At 46.7% G+C, this 24,433-nt stretch overlaps 1 long non-coding RNA gene across 1 annotated transcript in view; it reads left to right on the top strand.

The window, feature by feature from the left end:
- LOC142586819 (uncharacterized) overlaps nt 1-601 on the top strand; it is a 34,756-nt gene extending 34,155 nt beyond the window's left edge. The window contains exon 3 of the long non-coding RNA XR_012829252.1: nt 327-601. This is a non-coding gene — a long non-coding RNA (uncharacterized LOC142586819). The remainder of the gene's footprint in view (nt 1-326) is intronic.
- Nucleotides 602-24,433: the final 23,832 nt, after the last annotated feature.

Raw genomic sequence — 24,433 nt, 5'->3', positions numbered from 1 at the left:
GCAAATGAAGAAGACAAGCTTAGAAAAGGTGGCTCCCAAAGCGGAGTCGTGCCATTACATACTTTGCTATACATAAGATTCGTTTGCCATGACGATGTTTTAGTGGCTCCGATAACCTTCTAGTAATTTGAATTGTTTACAAGCGTCCCAGATGTATTCAGGCCGTACATTTTGCATCGAAATGTTTACATGCCGTTAGGCTATGCAAGCAAATTTCAATTGAAAGTTGTTATTCGGTCACAGAATTTTAGGCTCAATATGTCTTCTCGTGGTGCTTTCCCTCATAACACCAATGTTGCAATCCATTTTGATCTCCTGTTTTCTAGGTGCAGTTACTCTACGCCTCCTCCGCCTTGCGTCTTGATGAAACCAACTGGCGATGAATATCCTGACTGCTGTCCTGATTATATTTGTTGACTGAAGAAATGATTGTTAATTTTGCAAGACTGGTACGATGACGACTATACGACGTGGGGGACACACATGGGGAAATGTTTCTCTTCAAAAATAATTCATAAATGTTTCACAGGAAGCAGCACCACAGCCAAGCAAACACCAATAAAATTTTTTATTAAGCTCAATGCACCAAAGTAGCACAGAGCTTTTGTTTATTTTTTTCTTTATGTGTTCAAAAATGAGTACAATACTCGTGCAGCGGCAAGCGTCTCTAATACACAACAAAAGTGCTACTGTCTTGGCTAAGCCATTCGCGATATTTTCTGTGTCCTGAGGTCAGAACTGTTTGATAGGTCGTTAAGGGAAGTTTTGTCACACGCAACCTAGACAGGCGGGAATAAAGAAGTTTAGGTAGGTGCATGAAACAGTACTAAATAAACTGCTCAAGAGCAAGCACGTGGGAGATCACTTTATTTATTTATTTATTTATTTATTTATTTATTTATTTATTTATTTATTTATTTATTTATTTATTTATTTATTTATTTATTCACCTATACACACTTCCAGTCCTTTGCATTACTCTAGCAGGAGGACATGCTGGAAGGAAACTTGAAACAATAGTCAAAATACACATTTGTTGAAAAGCCAATTAAAGAAAGACAAGAAAATGCAGAACATGCTATGACCGTCAGAAATAGGAATGTACACTTAGAAGAAGCACTCATGGTCAACACTGCAGTAGAGTACTAATAAAACAATACAATATTAGCACGAGGAGCATTAGTGAACAATTTCTTCGAATAATGAAATCAAAATGCTCGATGAAGCGTAATCAACGAAAGCAGTAATGATTCTGGATTCCGAAAAACGCGTGGTAGAACAAGCATTCCTTATACAACTACCATGTAACCAGGACGCGCCATTGGGTAGTTGCTTCATTACTTAATGCTTTTCTCTTCTTCTATTTCTCTCGCTCACTTTCTCTCTCAATACTTAACGACGTTAGCCTGTATTGCTGTGAGGAATGAACGCATCTGTCTGCTGTTGCTAAATGAGGAGCCCAGTCTATTTCCTAGTTTGTGGATAAAATTGTGGCAATAGGCATTTTACGATGACGGTCGACGTTAATGTGATTAGCATTCAAGTAATGCAGCGACACACCATAGCGCTGAAGGCAATTTAATACGAATCTGTACTGCTTATTCCAGGACTTCCTTGCTTCGACTAAATGTGATACACTCTCTGCGGATCGGCACATTTTTTTTTTTATGTCACTCGCTTGCCAAGGTTGGTCATGAGCATGGCGACATGGAGACTGCTGCATGCCGAAGCCGCAATAATGACATAGAATGACGAAGCAAGAACCGCATTGAAGGAACGACGAAGATACAATTTTTTTTAATCGGGTTCTGATAAAACCTATGCTTTGAGTCCCTTCGTAAAATAAGCAGTGTGCTAGGATACGTTTTAAAGCGCCGCGAAATTCATATGAGAAATGGCTGCGATTTACTTTGTTACGCAAGCTATTCGTTCCCAGGATACTGCGCGGGATACCACTGGTCATCACGCACCCCGCTGTGACACACATGGCTTATCGGCCCACAGGCCAGGTTTGTTCACCTACGCCTCAGCCAAGACCAGTTCGGCAAACATGGCAGAAACCTTAGCTGTCGCCATCGTAGTCCCGACCAAAGAAGTCATGAGGTGGGGGGGTCTTATATCCTCACGGGCTCTCAATCAGCACGCAGTTATTTTTCTAGCGGCCGCGTTGCTGCTTGGGTCGTCCGCCTCTTAGGTAGAACATTATATCGAAAACAAAGAACCGACTTGAGTCGACTATCGTGCCTTAAATAAAATAACGCGCAAAGACGTGTATCAGCTGCCATGCATTGATGACGCCCTTGAATGTCTTCACGGTGCGAGATAATTCTCCTCCATAGACCTGCGCTAGGGTTACTGACAGATTTCCGTTGACGACTTGGACCAAGAAAAAACTGCCTTTGTCACACCGGACAGCCTCTATCAGTCCAAAGTTACGCCCTTTGGAATGTGCAAAGCTCCTGCCGCCTTGGAATGCATGAAGGACTCCCTCCTTTGTGGTTACAAATGGGCCCTCTGTCTCCGCTACCTAGACGACGTCATTGTGTTTTCCCCAACGTTTGAAACTCACCTTACCCGTTTCACCCGTTTGGCGACCATTCTAAGTGTGTTTCATCGAGCGGAACTCTACCTAAACTCCCAACAGTTTAACTTAGGCAGACAATAAATCACTTAGCTTGGTCAGTTTATAAGTGCTACACGTATCCAACGTGATCCAGACGAGAATAGTGCTGTCAAGGACTCCCTGGTGCCCTCACCTAATGAAGATATTCTCAGTTTTGTAGGATTATGTTCGTTCTTCCGGCGTTTCATTTGCAATTTCGCCATTATACCCCGACCCCTAACCGACCTTCTAAACAAGGACGTCCCCTTCTCATGCGCCGGCCCTGACCAACTTTCTCCCTTCACCGCCTATATTGGCTCACTTCGACCCATTCGCGACTACCTGAGTTAACACAGACGCTAGTAGGCATGGTATCGACGCCGTCCTCGGTCAGGATCAGCACAGCCAAACACGCGTTGTGACGTACGCCAGTCACCTTCTCTCAACGTCTGAACGGAACTATACGATCACAGAACGCGAGTTCCTTGCGTTGGTTTGGGCTTTCGCGAAATTTCGCCCGTATTTGTACGACCGCGCATACTCGGTTCTTACCGACAAAAACGCTATTCGTTGGCTGTCGGCGCTCAAGGACCCAACCGGTCCCCTTGGTCACTGGGATCTGGGTTTGTACACTGTACATTTGAGATAATTTGTAAATATGGCAGGCTAAGTCATGATGCTGGTTTGTCTTTTGCGCCATGATTGTCTTCCGCTGACCGTCACAATGATTCATATGTGCTCGCCATATCTCATTCACGCGACGTCGGCACTGAACAGCTTCGGAATGAATCCCTAACGCTCACCATTCAGCAACTCTCTTCCGTACGCTCCAACCCTTCTCCGCGTCAGTATAACCTACGCAATGCAGTGCTATACCATCGCTACATAAAACCTGGCGGGCCGGAACATTTGCTAGTTATTCCTCGACACCTGCGTACCACCATTCTTCAAAATGTACACATTGCTCCAACTGCGGGACACGTCGGCGCCTCACGCACCTACGACCGGGTGCGACAGCGGTTCTTTGATTCTTTAGAAACCTATGCGTGCACAAAGGCAGGATCACGTTGGAGACCTGTAGCACTTATCAAATGACCAAGCACAGTGATTTGTTGTCTGCCGAAGTTACACTGTTGGGAGTTAAGGTAGAGTTCCGCTCGGTTTGCCAATTTGAAAAGGAACAACACACACACAGCACTCGCGCACCGCCACCTCGGCCGCGTCGCATCGACATGCACCGTCGGGTTGTACTGCTCGTCCTCTGGTCCTCGAACGGGCCGAGGTCCACTGGCAGCTGCTGCAGGCGGTTTCCAATGACGTCTGCTTGGGGCTTCACGAATGCAGGAACACAGAGACCGCGCTTGGCGAGCGGCATTTGTGTGATCAAGATGAACACACGAAAAAGAGCCCGACGTGTTAGAAATGCACTTTAGAAGAGTTACGTTTTCGGCGAGTAGCTTGTACATAAACAATGATGTACAACCAATGATGTACATAAGAATCACGTACAACCAATTCGCCCAAACGTAAAGCGGTACTTTGGCCTGCCTTGTATCTTTCTGTGCGCCGATACCTTGTGCCTGCGAGCGCTGTCAACGGCGCAAACATCCTGCTCTTCCAGAGACTGGCCTGCTTCAACCTGTCTACACTCTATCGAAGCCCTTCTTTAGCGTCGGCCTTGGTTTACTCGGACCTTTCCGTACGTGCACATCCGGCAACAAATGCATTGCCGTCAGAACTGACCATACGACCAGATATGCTATCACGTACGCCATGCCATGTAGCTGCGCTACAAATGTAGCAGACTTTCTGCTCAATGACGCCAATCTTCTACACGGATCTTAGTTCCTTACGGATCATGGCAGCTGTATCCTAGCAAAGGTCATTGACGAAATTCTTTGTAGCTACTGCACTGAACATAGCCTTACGACAGTCTACCTCCACAGACCAACAGTGTTGCCGACCGCCTCAAGCGAGCTCTCACGCATATGCTCTCTATATACGTGTCCACTAATCATCGCGATTGGGACGGCACCCTACCCTACGTTACTTATGCCTACAACTCGTCCCGGCATGAAGCCGCCGCCTATTCAGCGTTCTTTCGCCTGTACGGTCGCAACCCTTCGCTGCCCTTCGAGACACTCCTTCCTGCTGATCCCCTCGTGCCCAGCGCGTATGCTCAGAGGGTCATCTTTCGGGCCAGAATAGCTCGCCAGGTTGCTCACACTAGGCTGTGTGCGGCGCAGGCTTCCCAAAAAGAGCGCTATGATAACGGGTACCGAGAAGTTGAGTACGCACCTGAATCTCTAGTTCAACTCTGGACGCCGTGTTGGCGCCAAGTTCTGTGCGAGAAGTTCGTCCCTCGCTACGCAGGACCCAACAATGTTCGCCGCAAGCTCAACGACGTTGACTGCCTCATCACTCCGCTCCCACATCGCCGGTCTTCTTTTACGTATACTACGGATGTCCATGAGTCGCGACTAAAAGGCCACTTCACCAGCAGTATTGACTGATTTTAGAAGGCGCCGTGACGGCGCTCAGTACGCCGGAAGCGATGTTACGAGGCATCGCGTATGAGCATGCCGTTAAAGGACCGCTTCGCTCCGCTAAGACAAAGACGACGGTACATGCCGCATGAGATGGTGTCAGCCTTTCTGTGGTAGAAGCAGCCTGCAAATACTGAAATATATGGGTTCGTGTCTTCCCGTTGTGCTCCTGAATCCCCGTGACAATATGGTGCGCTGGACACATGGCTACCACGTGGAACGATAAAGCGGACACTGCAGCTCGAGCTATGACTCAACGAGTGAGTGTCCCCCGTCCAGACACCCTCCTCACGTCCCAGGCTCCGCACACGCCCCGGGATATCCTAGAACACCAGGGTCGCGAAAGACAGAGCTATCCCCCGCCACACTCTAAGTTACGTGTAAGGAAAGCGTATGAGTGGTGCTGCCTGCAGATAAATACTTACCCACACCTACGGTTAAAACCTGCCATCCACACCACCGCATACGCAGGCACTTGCCCATGGTACGAAGGCCAGCCAAGTCTCGTCGACATTACGGAAGGATGCGAGCTCAGGCCACCAAAAATTAATACGCCTCACAAACCGGCGCCAGCATTCACAACGCATCATTGTGAGGCCTGGCTCGCGAGCGAGGAAAAGGAGGCCTAAGAGGTACTCTTCCGCCAAGTACGGCGGGCTGCTTTGGCCAGTGGAGCCCCGCACTAAAGGCCTAGCCTATTTGCTTCCACAACCTTTTCTTTATAAAATGAACGTTCTTCAGTTCAATTGGTCATCCACGACTGTATAATAACAGAACACCCTTTTACGTACGATGATGGACTCAAACATTCCTAGATTAATCAGTAACTAAATGTCATAGATTATGGAACGCTGAAATAGCGTAGTTATTCTTTAACACTTCGGTCCAATCAGTGTGACAAAGGATCCTGCGGAATTTATTCTGCATGGACGCATCATAACCAACAATCGTGGGCCTATATATTGCGCAGTGTTCGAGCAACAGAAACATGAAATAAGGGTCAGGGAACTGAAAGCCTATAGCCCCGCCAGACTGACCTGCAGTTACATTGGTGAAAATGTGGTCATTTAGAGCACAGGGTCTTAAAGGAACCCCGCGGGTGGCAATATTAAGTGAACATTCTATATCATTTTCTTGAAAACATTTGACATCATCTGATCACGACTTTTCAGTAACATCTATCATGTTTACATTGAGGCCACCCATAAATATTATGTTCTTGTATTCATTGTTAGTTCCACTGAGTAGTTCATCAAATCCAATGCAGAACTGAGGGTAGGCCGAAGATGACAAGAGCCATAGAATTCGAGCCAAGCGGATTCGCAGTTATGAATAGAAGAGGGTAATTCAATGGCGACGACTGTACGCCCGAGAGAGGATTGTCTACAAATATGGCAGAACCACCATGCCGACCGCTACAGCGCGCTGAACAAGCTCAGAGTGATAACCTGCATTACAATCAAAGGCATTTTCTGGTGACGAGAACCGAGTTTCAGAAAGGCAAATGATGGAAACGTTTGGATTAACGAGAGTCAGAAACTTGATTAAATCGTCAAAATGTTTCGCTAAACTACGGGTGTTGAAATGAATGAGGAAACGATGACAATTCGCGGAGCTGTGAAATAATTCCCCCTTCTGTGGAACGGTGTGCAGTGCCATAATTCAGCCACGTGAGATTAGCATAGTCTACATAAAAACGTAATGGTCACCAATTTTGGAAATGCAGCAAACACGAAAGGCCGGCTATTTCCTGGCCTTCATCTCGTTATAATCAACGCAAAGAAATTCCCAGCGTTTTCCTTTCTTTAGGGCAAGCGCTTGAGTGAAATTGTGCTTGTTCTCAGGAGTAAAGTGGTTGTCGACAAACGCTGGTGTGTCTTGATGTGCATTGAAGCCAGCGGCCCCTGCTGTTCGTTGAGTTTTTTTAGCCTTAAACCACCGCGAGGTCAAAATTTAGTTGGGCTGATGGAGTTGTGCACGAATCTGCAACAAACACGTAGCCGCGGGAACTTTTCGAAACGATACCCTGATAGCGCAGTTACACGCGCAGATAGCGCAGTTCCCATCGCTACGCTCGCTTCGTCGGCTGGTCTCCTCCTCGCCGAGTGCTCCTCTATATTTCAAGTGACATGCATCATCACCAACGCGCTTTGCAAAGCACTGTCCACTTCCGGTTACCGCAACTCCGCACTTCTCGGCTACCCGCTGTTTCTGCCGTGCCGGCCCGTGCTCCTGCGAAGCGTTCCGCAGTGGACACTGTGTTGCGCGCACGTCTAGGAAGGTCCGCCAGTATAATTAATCCGAACGGTGACACGCCGAGCCAAGGCACCTCCGCCGGAGATAAACAGCCGCTGTTGCCACCTTCACCAGATCGTGGCGAGGATATGGGTTGGTACGTTCTGCTGTTTTTGCCCACTGTTTCTGCCCACCTCTATTGGCATGCGAGCGATTTGGCGCTTGCGTTTGGGGCCGTAGTTACCAATGCGCAAGTTCGCACAAGTGACCAACACGACGACAAAGAGTAGGACGCGCGCGTACATGCTAGCTGACTAACGTTTTTGTTCGACCAATCAACAGCATCTGCTCCTGGCGACATCACCGGATAAACCCTGGTCAAGTCCCAATGAGCGCTTAGGTTACCGGAAAGGCCCGAAGAACAGCAAAAGATGGTTCTTTTTTTTATTTCCTGGCGCGCTCGCAGCACATGGCGTTGCTTCGTTTGGCATTGTTGATCGTAACGGCATTTCGAACTCGATGCGCGTGTTTACTTGAAATGTAGAAAACAAATCGGAGGTGGTTTAGGGGCCCTTCAACGGTGAACTCAGTTTCCTTCACGCGCGAGCAGAACCTGGCAATAATGATTTTCTCGTTCACTGCTTGCTTTTTTTTTTGGATAGCAGCCGATGGACATAAATGTCGCCATAGGGTATAGCACAACCAAAGTTTTCCCCGATGCGCTGAAGAACTGCCATACCGTCCTCCCCCATTGTACTAGGCGCTCCCTTGATTTCAGCGTTATTCAAGTGGGAATGTTGTTCTTGATCAGCAAGTCGGCTGATCAGCTCCTCATTTCACAGAAATTTCATTTTATTTCACAGAGATCGCAGAAATTATGTGTTCTCTTTAACTAAGAATCCATTCTTTTGCTTCACAGTTTCACATGGATCCTTCACAAGGGAGAGGCTATTCCGCAGCTCTCCAACATCCAGGCGAAGTGTATCTGTGTCCTTCGCAAGTTCCGCTTTAGTTGGCACCATGAAACAATGGCAGGATATGGTCCGGCTGCAATACAAAGAAAACAAATCAAGTCGAAGCCGCACAAGTACAAATGAAAGCGACCTACGTATACACGAGTCGCACGAGCAGCGCGGTGCCACTCTGCCACAACCACCGCCGCCAAAATGAGGGGCGCTGCGGGATCTTTCGTCTTATCTAGTCGACATAGGATGATGGGCACGTGAGGAGGCGATGACGTCGAAGACGACCGGGGATGTATGTAGATGGCACGTGCTCTTTCACTACTTCGCCCGACATCGCGTAGAAGATCATCCCATGAATGAAACCGGAGTCGACAGTAGACATTTGTGAAGTGCTGTACGATTCCGCCAAGACACTGCGGCCAAAAAAAAACGCGCTATCGTTGCCGACAATTCCGCCGACCCACTGCGGAATTGTCGACAACGATAGCGCAGATGAGCCTGCCCGCTCGGCTCATCAAAAATGTCAGCCGACGCCTGTCCCACACTCAATAACCTGCTCGCCCCATCACACCTCTACAGTGGACTTAAATCAAATCAAATCAACTCAGACTTTATTTCAAATACATTTTTTGACAGATTTTGTTTGCTGGTCAATCTAAGCACATCGTGCTTGTTATCGCATTTCACCAATTTACGCTTGCACTCTAACGATCATAACTAGCGAATTTGCCGGCCACCTGGACTCTCCCATCGCGAAACAACTCTATTGTGTCACAAGTAGGTGGCTATCTCAATCGAAAAAGCGTATTCGTTCTTAATAGGAATGGGCAAGAGTGCGGCGTGCAGTTTTTGCGGGTGTGAGGAAACACTAGAGCATGTTATGTGCCACTCTCCATCCATTGATGCTCAACGATTTGCTCTACAAGCTAGACTCAGCCGATTGGAAAATGGAGCCTTCTCAGGAGAAAACATTCTGCGACCACGGTCCATGAATTAGTCCGTGCAATGTGCCACAAAACCCCTTCTGTCCATCACGAAGGCGACTGGACGGTATGAACTCTTGTAGCAGCGGACATTCCTCTGCGAAGGTGTTCACAATAACTGGCTATTTAATCTTTTGTATTAGCTTTCCTTCTTATCCATTACTCTCCCTTTACCTTCCCCACACATAGCGTAGCCAGCCTGCCACATCCTTGGTTAGCCTCCCTACCTTTCCCTCGTGGTTTCCTTCTTCGGCCGTTTCTTAGTTCCTTTCAACAGCTGCTGCGGAGACGCACAAGACGCAGTGACTCCTCTGTCTCCGAGCGAAGTGTCCCACCGCCGGTTACACGACAAGGAGCTCACTTTCACTACGCCACCGGTCGTTGTCACCGCCAAGAAGCCGCGTTACTACCTTTGTCGCCGTATAACGAGTGGCACTGACTCGTGCATACGATCCGGCGTTGAAGTCCTTTCCTTGGAGGTTAGTGTTAAAACGCTCACGGATCAAGAGGAAGAATAAAATGAACTTTATTGAAAATATTGGTCGGGCAATGCTGGTTGTACTGGACTCAGGTGGCGGCTCGGAGTCCTTGTACTGAGGCAGTGTCTGCGGCTTGTCGGACGGCCCAGAGTTGGTCTTCCAGCTCCGAACATTTCAGAGCCGCCTGCCAGCTGCGGCTATGCCGACGGAGAAGGTCTCCGGTTGCGTCCTCGAGTGAAGTCGTGGATCGCAATGTGCCGGCAACACAGAGAGTCTTTATGTAGCTGCGGTCCGTGAAATTACACACACAGATTCATTTCGTTCCTTAATGTGCCAGTCACAATTTTGGGGGCCAACTGCTGCAGACAAGTTCATTCCGTCGCTCCACATTTCGGAGCATGAATGGAGCCCGGCGCTTTAGCGAAACCCCAGTTGCATTTTCGGCAGCTGATCGCACAGAAGCAACGCAGAAGAGGTAATGGTTTCATATTCGTGCTATTTCGCTGAGGCAACGTGTGGCGCCCCGTCGAAAGCGCCATCTAGTTTCTTTAGAGCAAACTGTTTCGCGAAAAGGGTCAATACGTGTCGTACAGCCAAATCCGACACGCTTTGAGCAGCTTCTGAGCAAACAAGTGCGTCTTCAAATGGCATTCCTGGAGCAATTTCTTTAAACTTTAAATTTGCTAAAATGTCGCGAACTGTTTTGTCGAGTCGGAAAAAAGTCGTTAATCGCCAAATAATTGTCCCTAAACACAGCACAAAGACTTCATATGTCGCGACACAATTGCAACATTGAAAACACTGCATATGAATCATATTCCGGAAATAGAAATTGAAGACAGCATTGCAAAGGACATCTTAACGTGGATTCCTGTTGGCCACGGAATATTGCCCAACCTTCCTGGTTTGTAGTTATTATTGCTCAATAAAAAATCGCCCTTGCACTCCGTACGGATTGTTAACCAGCGAAGCTGAAACGTGCGACCCTCATGTTTATCACTGGATTAATCCAGACAGTTGATAAAACAACGGCTTTGTAGGCTGCCGGATGCTCAGTGCGCAGTTGCTGCTTGCGCTCGGCTACACGAGCCTAACCCTGTTCCCGGCCGCCAGCATCGGCATGGCGCAGGCGAGTTCGTTCCCTGTTCAGCTCGGGTTGTTGTGGATGGAAAGCCTGCGCCTCGGGAGTACGTATGACACGTGGCCTACTCATATCGAAGCCGGGAAGAAACCGCTTAGCGCGCGCTCGGCTGCAGCGGAGAACAACGACATCACTACTGGCGCAGCCAGTCGCGCGCATCCGTTCTCTCATCTTTTCCCGCGTATGCGCATGGGGCTGCGCCGTAGGAGTTTTCGGCGTACTGGCTACACACGGATGGACGAATCGGCTGGCCATATACAGCTTCGCTGTAATATCTGCACGCGCCATGTATTAGAGCTAGTGCTTCAATGCGCGTGGTAACTATATTGAGTGCCAACGGTACCTGCCCGTTCAATAAACGGGCTGTTCAACATGAAAACATTTTGTCTTCACTATCTCTTTTCTTAACAGTGAATTGTGTTCGTTACTTACGAGCGTAAAGTACAGAACCTTTCAGCACTTTGGAAATAAAAATTCATACCCAGGTTGTTGTGAATGGATCCACAAATTCAGAAAACTTGCCTGCATATTTCCCTTCTTCCCCGCTGTTAAAATACATCGCAGGAAGAAACAATTATGTCGTTGCACTTTTGTGTTTACCTTGTGGAAGATGTGTCACATAAAAAGAGGTGAAGTGAAATTTTGATGTTACTGCTAAGATATTAATTTCGACGAAAAGTTTAAGCAGGACTACAACAGTTGAAGTTGTTGGAAATGTTCAAAGAGTTTCCGCAAGAAGAGGCACAAGTAATCCTCAGCTACCACTCTGGCAACATATGCTAGGGGAAATCCTACATGAGTGTGCGGCGGAACTGTCGATGCTGAACATCAGAAATATTCTCACGCAGAAAATTAGCAGTGCATAAATTCCAGCCCACTGTAGTACCATTCAGAAGAACCGGGAAATAAAGGTCCTCATACGCATTGCTATTGCGGGGTAGGATGTGGCGTTTTCGCAAGGTAACCGCTGCTAAGAAACGGCTTCGAACGGTACCCAAGGAGCTGACATTAAAAGTTACCGAGGCGGTTGGTTTCTTCTACACACGTCAACACTTCAGCTGAGGCGATTTTAATATCGCCGTTAGTAAAAAATTAAATGCCTAAATGCGATGGTCCAAAAAATTTGCTTCATTGCCGATTATTATCTTAAAATGCGATGGCTCTCACTCAACAAAACTTATTTCTTGCTTATCGCACATATGCTTCCCCAGTTACGGAAAAGAACTTACAGTCCCAGACGAGGAACTTGCTGCATTTACTTTCAGCAGGGCTGGTCCAAATGTCTCCGCTCCGCCGCGATCTCTATAGACCCACCAGAACTCCAGCCAACGCTTCTATAATACAAAAATTAAAAGGCACCTGCGCGGTCACTCTGAGGCGCGGTAACATTTAACGGTGTTTACATTACACATTGTCTGCAGCTGTCGAAGTTGTCATGCTCATTCAGCAGCCTAGTTTACGGGACAGAACAGCGACCGACGCTTGATGGTAGCAAGATGGCAGCGCTACGAGTTGTAACGCTTAGGCCACCTTTTCCAAGCTTGTCTCATTTGCGAATTCGCTGGCCGACTGATTGACTTAACGTGCCGAAGAAACATAGGCTCTATGAAAAACTATGCTAAGGAGAGCCCTGGGTCAATTTTGTTCAGCTGCGTTTGCTTGACGTACACCCTATCCTCGACGGTAATTGCGGCCGCCGAGCTGGGAATAAAGCCCACATCAACCAAGAACTATTTGTGTAAAGCCGCGCTTTTTTGAGCTGACAAGTGAGGCCCGCTATTTTTAACGCCAGCAACATAGACATCAATGCACGTTCTATCATCATACCTTGCTGGTGAAGCAGCGCACTGACACGAACACGGAGAAGACGCAAAAGAATACACGTCTTCGCCGTGTCCGTGTCTGCTTCACCCGCAAGGCACAATGATTAATCACCAACTAGCCCAACTTTACACATTACTACACTTTCTGTGGCCGTAATAAAATGATGCGCAAAAACATACTTCAGCCCGGCAGTGCTTTCTTTTGTTGTTAAATAGAGTTGCCTGCGAGTACAATCGCATTAACACCGCTTTTACTTTTTTTATGCTAGTGCGCTGACGTCGCTGTGCCTCGATCTAAGTGCGCCCCTTGAGGGCTGCTACGTCCCTGCTGCCATTAACCACGTTAAGGAGTTGTGTTCCAAGAGCTTGTTATGCGTACGCCGTCACGTTTATTGATAGAAACGTGCAACCGCTGCGTTACAAAGTTGTATGGCACTTTGGAAACGAGAAAGGCACTTGCACGCAGTAGCGCTACAATCTTCATCAGCAGCGTTTTGAGGAGTGCTGCGTAGAATCACAAGCCTGAGCTCCTCATTGACTGGAATAGCATGGCCTGCGTACACAGTCGAGTTGTGAAATCTCGCAAGAGAGTTTCTGAGATGCAGCGCTGCTAGAATTGCTTGTTACTGTTTTGGCATCATATCGTTTGAGAACTTCCTGCAATGAAGCTGCACATCCTAGTAAAAATTGCCACAAATTAAAGTGGTAGTCTTTTGTAGGGATCTAGTTGAACTATTCAATAAATAAAACGTAAATATTGGTATTGCGGCAGCTCTGAGATTTACGACAACAGAAACCATCGAACAAATTTACAATATCTTTAGGTTCCCTTTATATCTCTGTAGGTTGTCAATGCTGCTTTCTCTGAAACGGAAGCACGTGTTGGTCATTGAGTCGCGGAGCTCATCCGGCTGCGACAGTTATAAACCATCGAAATTGGCACACGCATGAACTGCAGATCAATAAGCGACCATAACGATCTGCGACATGAGCTCGCTTAATTGCCGGATGTCCTGCGATTTCTCTAGAACCGGATGCTTTCTTTCTGGTATGTGACATGGCGTGCTTTCCCCATCGGAAACAGATCGATATAGGTACATGTCAGCTTGTCGACCTTCTCAGTGTAGCCACAGAAGAACGTAAGTACACAACTTTGGTTGAAAGTCGTCGTTTTGTTTCGTGATTTCATGGAAAGCTTGAATACTAGTGATTCATGGGTGGGTCTCTTTAGTGGTTTATTAAGAATTAATATGATGCTATCCGAGCACACTAGTTCGGATTCCATTAATTCTAGAGGTTCTTTTTCATAACTGCATCAGTTTTCCATAACTGACTGCATCTCTTTAGATTTTGCTAAAGCTTTCGACCGCGTTGCACATTCCCGTTTGTTTTCAAAATTATCTGCTATTTGCCTAGATTCTTTTACACTGTCATAGATTCGTAACTTTCTTTCTTTCCGCCAACAGTTTACAACAGTTAGCAATTTTACTTCATCACTCTGTGACGTAACTTCAGGTGTACCTCAAGGCAGCGTTCTTGGCCCTTTATTGTTTCTCATATACATTGACGACCTGCCCACTAACATATCTTCTCGTCTACGACTCTTTGCTGATGACTGCATCATTTACCGCTCCATCAATTTCAAGGATGATCATCACGCCTTCCAAAGTGAACTTAACCTAACTTCCAGTTAGTGTATTAAATGGCAAATGACACTTCACTCGAATAAATGCAAGGTTATCTCTTTCAGCCGAAAGCGTACCTATTCTAACTTCTCGTATGTCATAGATAGCACCGTATTGTCTCAGGCATCATCATATAAGTATTGAGGTATTCACCTCAGGCATAATCTTTCATGGGCCACGCATGTCAACACGATTTGTGCGAAAGCTTCAAGGACACAGGGATATCTGCGCAGGAACCTGCGGAATTCTCCTAACAATGTTTTAAAACTGGCCTCTCTAACACTTGTGCGGTCACAGCTAGAATATGCAGCATCCATTTGGTCCCCACATCAAAACTGCTTAATAAGCTTACTAGAATCCATACAAAATAGAGCCGCTCGCTTCATTGCACGTAACTACAGTCCCTTTTCGAGCGTAACAAAGATCAAACTTGATATCTGTCTTGAGCCATTACATATTCGTCGTTCAATCGCACATTTATGCTTATTTCATAAATATCGCCACTGCACCAGGCAATCTGCGTTACCTCTAGAAGCGCCGTCACGCATTTCGAGCCGTTTACATAATCAGTACAGCATCAAGCGCTTATATGGAAGAACACAAGCCTTCAATTCATCAGCCCTTCCACGTGCCATCGTTCTTTGGAATGATCTTCTCGATAATATTGCATCCATATGGAAACATCAATCATTCCATAATCATCTGCGCGAATATTTTCAAGTGACATCGTGAGGTTAAACCGTCTCTTGTATAAAATATCGCACTTTTTGGCTATTGTGTTTTTGTAAACCCCTGCTTTATTAATTTTTTTCTTGAGTCATGTGTCAGACATATGTGCTGCATTTGTATACTTCAATTATTTTGTGTACTTTGCTCTTATGTTTGTAGCTGCTTTTTAGTACTAGCCCTGTGCAATGCTTTCCCTTTCCCTTTTTTGACCTGTATATTTTGCATTTCTTATAATGTCCTTGTTCGTCCCCCTTACTCAATGGCCTCTGGGCCCTGCAAGGTATTGTGAATAAATAAATAAATAAATAAATAACGGGTCAGCTCTCAGTCAGACAAAAGTTACTGCTATAAATTAAGTATGATAATACTGCTTGAGAAACATGCGCACCATGTAAACCACCATGGTGATAAGTGTGTGTTTAGTGGCATTGACTGTTGAATGGCATGGAATATAAGTTAACTTATGTGCAATAGATCTCGCGGTTCAACGCCACGAAACAGCCCTGGTTTTGGCCATCTTATTGAAAAACGGTGGATTTTGTCCAATTGCGTTTTTTACTGGGTACCCATTGTGCACTATACAGGTGTTTTCTCATTACAAATTGGGACCTCGTGCTCTGTTCTTTATCATCATTGAGCAAATAGCTATCAGAAAGAAAATCTGGCAAAGTTATGAGGACAAAAATAAACATTAAAATAATGCTGGTTATAGCTGCGTCCTCAAAGAGATGTCGGCAAGATTTAGCAATAGTTTACGCTACATCTATGTCAAAATCAAGGTTACATATTTACAAATTTCTTTGGCCACATTCTTCGAACTAAGCGAGTGTTAATTCTGCTAGGTTTCTAGTTTACGTGGGCATATCATATTATCAAGCACTTGCGCTCATCACGTGTAGAATGAGCTAAAGCTTAAGAAATAACTATGGAATTTATAGCCTGTTGACATGTTGCGAAAAAAGGAATTGAAGACCCTGAATGCCAAAGACAGATGTGCGGGCATCAGATCTGCTTATATATACCCAAGTAACGTTAAGTAAGATCCTGTGAAGCTCAAGGGACCCTTCATCATGGTAATGCGTGTTTGTAAACGAGTGTGAGTGAGTGAGTGAGTGAGTGAAACACGTTTGTTTGGTCCACAATAGACGCAAGTAAGTCATTGTGAGAATTTTTGCATGTGTTCAAATGTGGCTTCAGGGAGCTACCACTATTTTCTGGGAAATTTTCTGTGCCATCAAGACAGGACGCACAGTTTTGACAGATTTGCTTCTTGGCTGTGCAAGTGTATGCATGCTTCCAATGATGAAGTAATGTTTTAAGTCAGCGTAGCGTTTGTACATCGCATAAGATTAAACACGATGACGCTGCTTGTTTTCCCATTTCCCTGTGGATCACAATCATTTAACCGAAAGCGTCGCTGTATCAGAGCTGCCTAGATAGCAATTGTATTTCACAGAACATGTTGAGAGCGCGCATGTTACAAGTGGCGCTAGCTTTGAAATTTTGTGACAAATACGCTTAGCACCTAGCTTTGAAATTTTGCCACAAACACGCTTTGCACCTAGTTTGAAATTTTGCAAAAAAAGTTCTTCAAGTGCTATAAATTAAGTATGATAATACTGCTGGAGAAACATGCGCACCATGGAAACCACCACGGTGATAAGTGTGTGTTTAGTGGCTTAGCACGAATGAGTTGATTGGCAAAACTCTGACACGTTTGAGGAAACCCATGGAAGAGTGATTGTTCGCATTTATCGGTTGGATGAACGCAATTTTTCATTTACCTATAGTGTCTACCATGCTGCATAAACACCATTTAGCCTACATTTGTGTGGTTTTGGAGCGCTTCTATAGGACAATTTGAAGACGAGACCACTAAGGTAATTTAGGTTTTACACTCTGTATATTAAAAAAGCTTTAAAATTGAATTAATATCCGCCCTGTGTACATTAAGCGTATTCAACCGGAATACCACAGTCCAGTTTGGAATAGTACAATTCAAGCGCGTATTTGGCTCCTTCATTTAACACAGCATGCACATTACTTGTAATCAAGTTTTAGGGTACAGTTCTTCAATAAACGCGATGTTATAGCAACAATGAATTGCTTGGTTGTATTGCAAATGCGAAACATACCTAGCATATCTCAATAACCTTTGGTGGCTTGCGAATACAGCTAGTTGCTTTTCCGAAGCATTTCTGTGGGTGGGAGAAGGACGCGGAGATAATTGATTCATTTTTTCTCAGTGGAAAATAACATTTTTGTACACTGTATATCATCATACATCGACTATACAAATTCAAGACGAAGACAATTGAGTGATTTGGCATTCCCGTATAAGTTGACCACTCGATTTTGCGGACTGTTTCTTGCTTCGCCGACATATCCCAAAAATAGAAGTAGTAACAGCAGAAGCCATATGAAGTGAACATTCCAAAACTTTGGGATGACATGAGCTCGCACATACGTAGAAACTGAGTGTACCAAGCTTTGAGTTGCCCAGACTTGTTCTCACGAAAGTCGGTTTGGGAGAAATGTTATCGGATCGATTTGCTCGTACCTTCTAATACAGCACCATACTTTCATATCGTACTTCATTATGCGTAATTTTAAAATGTTTTTTTATCAACGTATATAGCAAAAACTTTGTTCTTCACACTCGACGTTTGAGGAGGCAATTTGCCACTTCAAGAAATTTTCTTTCTACAACCTCGCTTAAAAATTCCTTTGTCGCCGATTTTGTTTTGCATGTTCCGCTGCCGTACTATTGCGCTACATTACTGCTACATTTAGAGTACCGTTTCCTTAATTATAAGCATTTTTCGCATGTAAGAAGAATGATTTCCAATACACATTCCTTTGAACGAAGCGAGCGACCGCAGCGGGTGCTCTTTATTTTCTGGAGTACTACCCCGGAAGCACCGAGCTCTCCTTGCTTGGACATTTCACAAGGCGGTACTACAACTACTTATCGATGTTACGGTACTCTTGCATTTTCTAGTAAAGGAAACCCCACTCACACGGGCGCACCTGTAAGCCAAGCTTTTAAGGACCTTCAGTAAACACCGCGCGGAAACGGTCATGACGCAAGATAGCCTACAAATATCCCCACTCATCCACCTGGCTTTCAAACCCTTTGTCGTTTAATGTGAAAACATCTGATGAGCAATGCACTGAACGACCGGCATTAAGTTGAGTAATGCCGTGTACTTTTCAAGATACATTGACTGACGCTACCTTTGTTATGGCAGCAGTAACAAATTTTTACAGCACCGCACCCTTTGTGAAGTCATTAACTATGCTAACTCCAGCGTTTCGAAGAGACGGTAACTTATAAACCCTGTTTAGGCACATATTATAGGTTTTCAGGCAGAATGAAGTAGCGCAATCTTTCTTATGTGACGCAAATTTTTTCTCGCCGTGTTTTACGTTTTCAAGCGGCAAGTATGATTGCATATTTGCAATGCTACTTCTTACATACACACACTATCCGAACGTTGCTGACCAACAATAGAAAGCGCCTTCGGCATCGCGTGTCGCGCGGCCAGTTCGCCCATCCATCTAGGCTATCGTTACTGCCTCTGTATTTTTGGCTGTTGCTTTACGACTCCAATAATGCTCGTCACATTTGTTGGAGGTGCGGGGTACGCCTCGAAACCTAAAACTTCGAAGCAGGCCTCTGCCATCCATTCTCGTTATGGCAGAACACCGTCACCACGTCGAACGGCCACGATGCCGGCCGTGGCGTGCTCGGGTGTAATGCGTGAGTGCGACCTTGCCAATTTTCTGACTAGATTACCTGGGGAAGAGCGCTAGGGACACCATGACGTGGAGGCCTGCTTCGCGGCCTATGAAAGGGTGGGTAACCATAAGTGAGACGAGGCTATGAAACTAAACAACGCCATTGTCTATGCGAGCTACTTTGAGAACTTATGGTACTGCAACCGGAAACCTGAATAGACTTTGGTGGCGTTAAAGACCAGCTTCACATAGATGTTTGGGCGGCCTGCCGCCCACTAGCTTCCCGCCGAGCAACGTTTGCGAGAACAAGCGCCGCAGAGCGGTGATAGATGTTAAAATATATCGAGGATATCATGGATCTCTGCAAACGTGTCAGTGCAACAAAGGCAGAAAACGACAAAATCAAGTATATTTTGAAGAGGGTTGATGACAATGCCTTTCAGATGCTATTGGTAAAGAACCCCAACACTGCGACTGGAGTGGTGACCCTCTTCCAGATCTATGAGTTGAACAAGCAGTGGCTCGCCACGCCCAATTCACTGTTGCGCGCTCGCTGTCTCTCTGGCTTGACTGTTACCGCCGATTACTCTTCGTTGAAGGGGAAGCTTAGGCAGTTTGTTCGCGAAGAGGTGGCCCGCGAACTTTATTCGGTGCCTCTGACGCAAGAGGCGCCCTACTCTTCGTTGACGCTCACGCTGCAGTGCGTCATCGAGGAATGAGTCCCTGAGTGCATTCCCCCTGCCTTTCACAACACTCCTGTTGCTGCGCGAGTCAGCTATTCGCTGGTCAAAACGATGCCCATAAAGCCGACATAGGCCGGGTTTCATGCATCAGCGCGGGCTGCAAGCCTCCTTCCCAGCTAGTGCCACAGTATCCCCGCGGGTAAAAGCCATGGCGCACACGAGACAATCAGCGGATTTGTTACTCCTACGGAGTTTCTGGGCACGTGGCGCGCTTCTGCCGGCGCCGAATGCCGCCTCATGCTAGCTTCTCGCAACCAACTTTAACCTACACGCGAAGAGAATTTCACCAATGTACTTCACAGGATCCGCCTTCCGATTCTATGAGCCCATCGGACAAATCAGCTTTCGCCAGTCGTCAGCCACTTTCCTCTCGCCGCCGCTCCATTTCGCCCACGAGGCACCTGCCCTATCGCTCTTCCCCAGGTAATCTAGTCACCCCATTTCGGGAGGCGAGAAAAGCGTGTCCTGTGAAATCTTCAGGGCCTCCTCCTCCTAACGCGATTGATTTGGTCACGAAAGGAGTACAAATACCAGCACTTGTAGACACTAGAGCCGCAATTTCGGTAATGGATGTCGCCTTTCCCCAGACTTCGTAAGGTGATGACCTTGCTATCGGGTCTTTCGCTACCCCCAGCTAACACGCAACACATTCAGCCATTATGAGCGTGCACAGCGCGAGTCGTGATCGAAGATAAGCTTTAGGATATAGAAATTTTTCTTCTCGCCTCTTGTTCTCACGACGTCGCCTCGGTATGGGATTTTCTTGCAAACCATCATGCGGTCGTTGACTGCGCCCGCGCCGAGGTTGCGTTCCTTCCTCTTCGTAACACTCTGTTCAAAGGACAGCTTCCTGCCAAACATGCCGTCACAGAAGACATCAACATACCTTCGTTATCGTCTGTGATAGTCCCCTTGTCGCGCGACTCTTTGTGTGACGGTACTGTGCTTTTTACGCCTTTCTGACCTCTTCACCCGTCACGCAATGGTTCCTCTGCTATTCGCTTTGCTTAATTTCCGTACTGGTGTCACTTCCATGTGTGTTTGTAACACTACGTCAGTCCCGCTTCATTTCTTACACAAGTTCCTCGTTCGGGCTGAGCCAGTGCACTTAATTTTCAACACGAACGGAGGTCCACCTGCCGCTTACATCGCCGCTGTAGACCCTGTGCCTTCGAGTCCTTCACCGCATCCCATTGCCACATTCGTCGACTGTAACCTTATTCTGACGCAGCGCGAGAAGCTTCATTCTTTCAGCTATTGATTTGGTTGCCACAGTACTTTTTTGGGTAGAGTGACAGGTGTCTCCCAAAACATGCTCTCGTGCTCCTCTGCGGCAGCGAGCTTACCTTGTTTTGCCCACAGAGAGGCGGGTTATTAACGAGCAAGTGACCGACATGATCACTCGCGGTGTTATTCAGCCATCAAGTAGTGCGTGGGCATCCCAGTCGTTCTTGGTAATAAGAAATATTGTTCCATTCGATTTCGCGTCGATTTTTGTCGTTTTAATTAGATCGTGCGAAAGGATCTCTATACTTTACCGGGCATAGAAGGTGTACTTGACTGCTTACCAGGCGTCCGATTCTCAACTTCCTTAGATCTTCGTTCCAGATACTGCAGGTGCCCATGGCCGAGGCTGATCGTTTCAAGACCACATTTGTCATACTGGAAGGCTTGTAATAATTTAATCTCATGCAGTTCAGCCTTTGTAATGTGGCGGCCACGTTTGAACAGATGATGGACACTATTTTGCCTGTCCTGAAGCAGAAAACATGCCTCTACTGTTTACGCGATGTTGCGGTGTTTGCGCCCGACTTCGATACACATCTCAAACGCTTTAAGCAAGTTTCGACTTGCCTGACTTGCAAGCTGGCTCGCGGCTAAACTTAAACAATCGTTTTTCCGGTACGATACAATTAACTCTAATGTGATTGAGGCAGGTTGTTTCAACACGGCGTAATTCCTCATCGGGCTAGGATCCGCGCGGTGGTCGAGTTTCCTAAGCCATCGACACATAATTCCCTGCGCAGCTTCATAGGCCTCTGCTCACATTCTCGCCATTTTGTGCGAAATTTTCCTGCCATCATTACAACCGTGACACAGCTTGTTCCTGGCGCCAGTGAGGTTTCTCTCTGGTCAGAAGAGTGCGACTCCGCATTTACCACCTTACTTCCTCACAACAAATTTTGCGTCACTTCGATCGGAATGCACCTACGAAAACTCACACTGACGCCAGCGGCGATGGTCTGGTTGCAGTGCTAGCACAAAGAAAAGCTAGCTTTGGCAAGGACGTTGCCGCCAACGCCAGCCGAGCTCTTACCAAAGCTTAAGTTAACTATCTGTGACTGAAAAGGAATCTTAACTATTATGTGGGCTCTTCCTACATTTCGGCCTTGCTTTTACGGTTGAACGTTAGACGTCGTCACAGAGCACCATAGACTTTGCTGGCTGTCGTCGCTCAAGGACCCATCTGGACGCGTCGCTCGATGGGCCCTACGCCTACAGAAATACGACATCAGGGTTGTCTACCCCTCATGGCACAAACAATCTTACGCCAACGCTTTATCACCGACGGCGACAGCGTTTAATCCCTGGTCTTTGCTCTGTTAGCTTTTCACACCACCGACTTCGCTTCAGAGCTGCAGAAGGACCGATGAATTGCCACTCTTGTGAACCTTCTGAAGAATGTTATCGGACTGCCGAAGTGTCGCGCGTTTCGCTATCAAGCACTACACTTCGAATTTCGATATGGACTTTTCTACCACCATAATTACCACTGCGATGGCCGCATGTAGATTCTAGTAGTTCCGCACAAACTCTGTAGCGATATCTGTGCCTAATTTCACGCCAACCTGCAATGGGACCATGTCGGTGTGCCCGAGACCCACACGTGCCTTCGACTTCGATATTACTTATGGGCCATGTACGATTACGTCAGCAAATATCTGCACTCGTGCCCTGATTGTCAACGATGCAAATCACCTCCTCCAGCCGCTCCGTTGCAGCAATTTTCATGCTTAGTCCGTTCCTTGACCATGTTGGGATTAATTTATATGCTCATCTACTATGCACAGCCGCTGGCAATCGTTATGTCCTAGTCACGGTCGATCACCTGGCTCGACATGCGGAAACCGCTGCCCTCCCAGCAGCCACAACGCACGATGTCGCTTCTTTTATTCTCCATCACCTCGTTTTACGCCATTTGCACTCCTCTGAAGTCTTCAGTGACCGAGGGAGCGTGTTCTTTCTAGAGTAGTGAAGTACCTGCTTCATAAATGCAAGATTACACATCGCAGCGCCACCGCCTATCCCGGCCAGACAAATGATCTGACAGAACGATTCAACCATACTGTAGGCGACATCCTGTCCATGTGTGTCACCTCGGATCATTGCAAATGGGACGTTGTTCTAATGTTCGTAACATACGCCTACAACACCGCCAAACGGGTCACAGCCGCAGTCTCCTGCATTTTTCCTTCTCTACGGCCATTAACTTTCCTGTACCATGGATGCAATTTTTCCATATCATCCAGGTGCTTCATAACACACTCCGGTTTACTCCACCGCTAACCATGCCGAAAAATGCCCGCAGCTCGCCTGCTCGCTCACTACCGCAGAATAATGCAGCCGAAAGATTCTACGTGACGACGGCCGACCTGCGCCTACCTTCCCGCCTGCATACCTCATACGGCTCTGGGTCCCACCGGCGAGTTGTGGCCTCTCTTCCAAACTACTTCTCAAATTTGGCGCTCCGTATCCCGTCGTTCCTCAAACCTCGCCCGTTAACTGCATCGTCGAGGCAATTGCTCCCCGTGTGACGATCGTCGCTGAGGATGTGATATTGTTCATTTAGGCTCCATCCTTATTTTGAGACCATTGTTTTTTCATCACAGTACGTTGCCATGATGGCTCCTTTTTCAGCCGGGGGTGACCGTATGGAGGAAGAACGGCACTAGAAGGTTCCTTCGTCATCGCCAGTGTCAGAGCCAGATGACGAGTGGCATGCTAAAAAGTGCCGTTTCCATCGCTTGTCGGGCTGCCAGTTCGCCCTTGCAGCTGAGCTATGGTTGCTGTCGCGGCGTTTATGGCTGTCGCTCGACGACTCCAATAAACCCCGCCCCGCTATGCTTTGTATCCCTCATCGCGTATGCAGAAAAATCACCGTGACTGATAATTTCTGGTGTTCACAGACATATTTCAGTTCTAAAGGCTCCTTGACGGTTCATGAACAAGCAGAAAATAATGGCCAATAATAATGGATATTCGGCGTAGACATTATAAAAGCTCTGCAAAATAGTCCCTCTCTAGTTTGACAAAATTCGTATGCACTATTATTGCACTTCCGCTCGTTGAAATAACGCTTCACCGGCTGCATGCTCTTATAACTCTCGTACAAATAACGACCGGTTGTTTGTTCTTGCGGAGCAGTATTTCATGACTCATTGCGCATAAATTGCAGGTTCCGTTTCAATGGATCAAAGTGTGATCCTACGTGGTCTTGCTCTCCTAGCCACATTTCAGCACGCGAGATATACGACTTGTTTATTTGGCTTCATGGTGTTAAAGTTGGTGACACTCGTTTCTCCCGTTTAGTTCACTTGCCATGGTGGACCAATGGCTGTGGCGTTTCCTTGCTGAACTCGGTGTTGCGGGTTCGAGCGCAGCCGCGATGGCCGTATTCCCATGGGGTCAGAATGCAAAGACAGTTTTGTAAAGTGCTTCGGGGGCACATTAAAGAACGCCGGGTGATCAGAAAATTTATCT

This window comes from Dermacentor variabilis, chromosome 7 (genome assembly GCF_050947875.1).
Source record: "Dermacentor variabilis isolate Ectoservices chromosome 7, ASM5094787v1, whole genome shotgun sequence".
Taxonomy (NCBI): Eukaryota; Metazoa; Arthropoda; class Arachnida; order Ixodida; family Ixodidae; genus Dermacentor; species Dermacentor variabilis.
The sequence above is the reverse complement of the archived record's forward strand: the minus strand, read 5'-3'. Positions and strand labels throughout refer to the sequence as shown.